Source organism: Octopus bimaculoides, chromosome 4 (genome assembly GCF_001194135.2).
Source record: "Octopus bimaculoides isolate UCB-OBI-ISO-001 chromosome 4, ASM119413v2, whole genome shotgun sequence".
Classification (NCBI taxonomy): domain Eukaryota; kingdom Metazoa; phylum Mollusca; class Cephalopoda; order Octopoda; family Octopodidae; genus Octopus; species Octopus bimaculoides.
This window is the reverse complement of record NC_068984.1, coordinates 97169811-97175482: the sequence shown is the minus strand read 5'-3', so window position 1 is coordinate 97175482 and position 5672 is coordinate 97169811. Positions and strand designations below refer to the sequence as shown.

The 5672-nt window shown below is 41.7% G+C and overlaps 1 protein-coding gene across 2 annotated transcripts in view; it reads left to right on the top strand.

Moving 5' to 3' along the window:
* The window catches only part of LOC106876835 (RCC1-like G exchanging factor-like protein), a 48512-nt gene that overhangs the window by 2606 nt on the left and 40234 nt on the right, over nt 1-5672 (top strand). The window lies entirely within an intron of this gene.

The window sequence follows — 5672 nt, the reverse complement described above, 5'->3', positions numbered from 1 at the left end:
TAGAAAACGAATCTGAAAACAAAAATGTGCGGAGAGCAATGGGGGTGGTGAAAGGCCTTCGAAAAATGCACGAAATCTAATCTGATGTTTTTCCTTTATAACTTTTAGGAAAATGTTTTTTTTTTTTAAATGAAATTTTATATAAATACCTTTTAAATGGCATGCATTACGGATGACTAATATACTGCAAACCCCTTATTTTTCTTCATCAAAAGAGTGACGAGGAAACCAGAATTATTGGAAAATGTTTTTCTTTTTTTCGATGAATGAATTACGGTGACCTAATATGTCACAAAGTACTTTTTTGTTTGGAAAACAGGGGCTGTTTCTTTCTTTAAAGTTTCGTTAAATTTTTACAAGTGTACCATTATAAAAATTAGTGGTAATGAAGTCTGGACAGGAGAGAGAAACAATGATACAAAATCCTTATAAAAACCACGCTAGTGTTTGTGTGTGTGAAACAAAGTATTATATTAAAACGAAATATCTTTTACTTACCCCTTAAAAATGACTAGTTTTCAAATGGTATCCAGTGTTTTCACTTTCCTTTAGCAATTTTTCATGCCAAAATTTTAATCAGGTAAACTAATACGTTTGAATTTTGTGTGGAAAGAGGGAGAGAGAGACACACACACACATCTTTCATGTAATATACTTTGTGTAGCTAAACTTCCAATGGCATAGCAATGTCATGGGTCAAATGAAGCAAGTGAGTGATTTCATATATATATATGTGTGTGTGTATATTTACATATATATATATCATCATCATCATTGTTGTTTAATGTCCACTTTCCATGCTGACATGGGTTTGACGGTTTGACTGAGGGCTGGCAAGGCAGAAGACTGCACCAGGCTCCATTCTGATCTGGCAATGTTTCTACAGCTGGATGCCTTCCTAACGCCAACCGCTCTAAGAGTGTTGTGGGTGCTTTTTACGTGGCATGAGGGCCAATCAGCTGGTACTGGCATCAACCATGTTTGAATCATGCTTTTTATGTGCCACTGGACTGGGTGCCAATCAGGCGGTTCTGTCATCAGCCACGGTAACGACTTCACTTGCCTCAACAGGTCTTCACAAGCACAGTTTACTGCCCAATGATTGAAGGGTACTTTTAAATAGGTTGGTTTACCAGGTCTTCTCAAGCAGAGCATATCTCCAAAGGTCTCAGTCACTTGTTATTGTCTCAGTGATGCCCAATGTTGTGCTTCAACACATCCCAGGTCTTCCTGGGTCTGCTTCTTCCACAGGTTCCCTCTACCGCTAGAGTGTGACACTTTTTCACACAGCTGTCCTCATCCATATGCAACACATGACCAAACCATCGCAGTCATCTCTCTTGCATATGTGTGTGTGCATATATATATGTATATATCATCATCATCATCGTTTAACGTCTGCTTTCCATGCTAGCATAGGTTGGACGATTTGACTGAGGACTGGCAATCCAGAAGGCTGCACCAGGCTCCAATCTGATCTGGCAGAGTTTCTACAGCTGGATGCCCTTCCTATCGCCAACCACTCCGAGAGTGTAGTGGGTGCTTTTACGTGCCACCGGCACGGGCCAGTCACACAGTACTGGCAACAGCCATGCTCAAAAGGTGTTTTTTACGTGCCACCTGCACGGGAACCAGTCCAGTGACACTGGCAACGACCTCGCTCGAATGATTTTCTAACGTGCCACCAGCACAAATGCTAGAAGGCAACGCTGGTAACGATTACGCTCTAATGGTGCTAAGAACCTCTATGACTACTGAAACTATTAACCCAACTTTCAAGATACTTATCTGTTGTATGGGTACTTGTTGCCTTGGCCATCCATGCTATTTCAAGGAGGATTCATCTCCATAGTACTATAGAAGCTGCAGTTAGATATCAACCACATGATGTCCTGAAGTTATGAAAACATAAACCTATTATCTAGAAAGTCATTATACAACAATTACTGTAAGAATTTAACTCTTGCTCTGTATACTCAGTAGTTCAATACCTTAACTACACTTTCAGAGGGGGAAATTTCAAACATTCATCATTGATAGTACTTTGTGTGTGTGCGTGTGCGCGCATATGTGTGTGTATGTATGTATGTATATGAATGTATCATAGACCTCCAGGCAATAACAGAGGAACTCCTCTCTGCTGATGACCTTGCTCTAATAGCGGAGTCACTATCAGAACTAGAGAAGTTTCAGGTGTGGAAACAAGGTCTAAAATCAAAGGGCCTTAGAGTCAATGTAGTAAAAACCAAAGTCTTAGTAAGTAGGAAGGCAGACAAATCACAAGTCCCTTCAGGTAGATGGCCCTGCTTGATCTGTAGAAAAGGCATAGGTAGAAACTCCATAAGATGTATCCAGTGTAAGCTATGGACACATAAGAGGTGCAGCAATATCAAAGGAAGGTTAACTTGGAAGATAGTTTTTGTGTGTGGTAGATGCATAGGAGCAATAAACACTGAAAATGTGCAGAAAACCACTTACGTCACATGCCAGGGAGAAAAACTAGAAGTAGTTGATAGCTTCTGTTATCTAGGTGACGAAGTTAGTAGTCGGGGAGGGTGCACTGAAAGTGTAGCTGCTAGAATAAGAATAGCCTGGGCAAAGATCAGAGGGCTCCTACCTCTGCTGGTAACAAGGGGGCCTCTTGCTCAGGTTGGAAGGTAGACTGTATGACGTGTGCTAACTGCCATGCTGCATGGCAGTGAAATATGGGCTGTGGCTGCTGAAGCATAAGCTTGCAAGAAATGAAACTAGTAAGCTCTGCTGGATGTGTAATGTCAGTGTGCATACACAACAGTGTAAGCACCCTGATAGAAAAGTTGGATCTAAGAAGCATCAGGTGTGGTGTGCAAGAGAGATGACTGCGCTGGTCATGTGTTGCATATGGATGAGAACAGCTGTGTGAAAAAGTGTTACACCCTAACAGTGGAGGGAACCTGTGGAAGAGGTAGACCCAGGAAGAGCTGGGATGAGGTGGTGAAGCACCACGGAGGTAATGACAAGTGACCGAGAACTTTGGAGATATGCTGTGTTTGAGAAGACCCAGCAAGCCAAGTGAGACCGTAAACGTGGCCTATGCCAGTGTCGCATAACCAGCCCGTTTAAGAGTACCCAGCAATTATTGAGCAATATACTGTGCTTAAGAAGACCTGTTGAGTCAAGTGAAATCATTGTCATAGCCAATGCCAGTACTGCCTGACTGGCACCCATGCCAGTGGCATGTAAAAAGCACCCTTTGAGCATGGTTGTGGCCAGTGCCACCAGACTGGCTCCTGTGCTGGTGGTGCGTAAAAAGCACCATTCGAGCGGGGTCATTGCCAATACCACCTGACTGGCCCCTGTGCCGGAGGCATGTAAAAAAAGCACCCACTACACTCTCGGAGTGGTTGGCATAAGGAAGGGCATCCAGCTGTAGAAACTCTGCCAGATCAGATTGGAGCCTGATGCAGCCTCCTAGCTTGCCACTCCTCGGTCAAACTATCCAACCAATGCCAGCATGGAAAGCAGACATTAAACGACGATGATAATGATGATATATATATGATGATGATATATATATGATGATGATATATATATATATATATATATATATATATATATAGATCCAAATATTCTCTGTATAGAAGATACTTAGCAGTGCTCAGAAGATTAAAACTTAGACTTTGATGTCTTTACAGGTGCTCATTCCACAAGATAAAGAAAGGCTATAAGAGGGATCAGGTTGAGCGGGTGTAGAAGCAATTATGGGGATAAGCAAATTAGATACATCAAATATCATCATCATCATCGTTTAACATCCGCTTTCCATGTTGGCATGGATTGGACAGTTTTAACTGAGGAGTGGTGAGCCAGATGGCTGCACCAGGCTTCAATCCGATCTGGCAGTTTCTACAGCTGGATGCCCTTCCTAACGCCAACCACTCCGAGAGTGTAGTGGAAGCTTTTACGTGCCACTGGCATGAGGGCCAGTCAGGCAGTACTGGCAACGGCCATGCTCAAATGGTGTTTTTTACATGCCACCTGCACAGGAGCCAGTCCAGCAGCACTGGCAACGATCTCGCTTAAATGTTGTTTTTCAAGTGCCAGTAAGGCGATGCTGGTAACGATCATGCTCGAATGGTGCTTTTTATGTGCCACCGGCACGGGAGCCGGTCAGCGGCCCTGGCAATGATCCCGCTCGGATGGTGCTCTTGGTGTTCCACTAGCACGGATGCCAGTCAGGCAGTGTTGTCATCAGCCATGTTAGCGAATTTGAATTCGATTTCACTTGTCTCAACAGGTCTTCGCAAGCAGAGTGAAAGAAAGGTACGCATAAGTGGGCTGGTTACACCACTGGCATAGGCCACGGGTTGTGGCCTTACTTGCCTTGCTGGGTCTTCTCAAGCACAGCATATTTCCAAAGGTCTTGGTCATTAGTCATTGCCTCAGTGAAGTACTTCGCTCTTCTTAAACTATTTTTCTCCTCTCACCATTCCCTGTCTCAATACTCCCAGTCCCCCCTCATACACTTCGTTCTCCACATTTAATCATTACATCTTTAAGCTTCTCTGCATTAAGATTTGAAATGCAAGCTCTTCTCTACCCCAATGAAGGAGGCTTATTTCATCCTATGTTAGATGCATCCATACGGCCACATTTTGTGATGGACTAAATCCACCAACATTATTATGGATCGTTGAGCCCCCAGAAACAGCTATTGGATTCATAATACCTTTATTCTACCCCTTTAAATTTCTATGTCATTTGTACTCTAAGTTGGACCTATTTATATAAATATATATATATTTATACATATAAATTCATAATTCATCATCTGAAAGTTTCCACCTTTTGTTTTCTCTCGTTTTGCATGTATACATATATATATACATATTTTGTATTTGATGTACTTAATATATTTAATATACTTGATGTGTCTAATTTGCTTAACTCAATAACTGCCTGTGTATATATATATATATATATACACTAGCAGTGCTGCCCGGGATTAAGCTAGGATTATTAAGTGATCAAGTGCTTTATTTCAAACCAAAATAAGTAACATCGACATCAGATTTGAGCGAAATCCATTGAAATTGGTTTGACTGAAAATGGTTTGCTGGCAATTTGATTGGGAAATCCCATAAGGAATCAGTTTATTGGTTATTTTCACTTATTGACTCTTTTTTTAAATGTTGCATTAGAGATCTGCATAGGAGAAGGTTGATCTGAAGGTTTGCATTGGGGATCTGGATTGGAGTAACTTAGGAAAACTTACCAACAGCCTTAACCAAAAAATAAGCGGCCTGTCTCTTGTAGGTTAACTCTAACCCTAACCCTAATCCTAACCCTGACCCTAAAACCGTAACCCTAACATCAACCCTAATCCTAACCCTAACCCTAGCACTAACCCTAAACCCTAAACTCTAACCCTAACCTTAATCCTAACCCTAAAACCCTTACCCTAAAACTGTAGTGGAAATCGTGCGGGTGTTAATCTAAAAAATTACCAAACCCTTTTTGTGGTCCAAAAAACGGGTTGGGGTGGGGGGGAGCCTGGGAAATTTTACCTATTTATATTGTGTAATTCATTGACAAATTGTTACATACCTCTTTGTTTCATTGTTGTTAAATGGATTGTCAATAAACCTTTTTCTTCGGCGTGAAATATAAACGAAACTCTTTCGCTCCCAAAG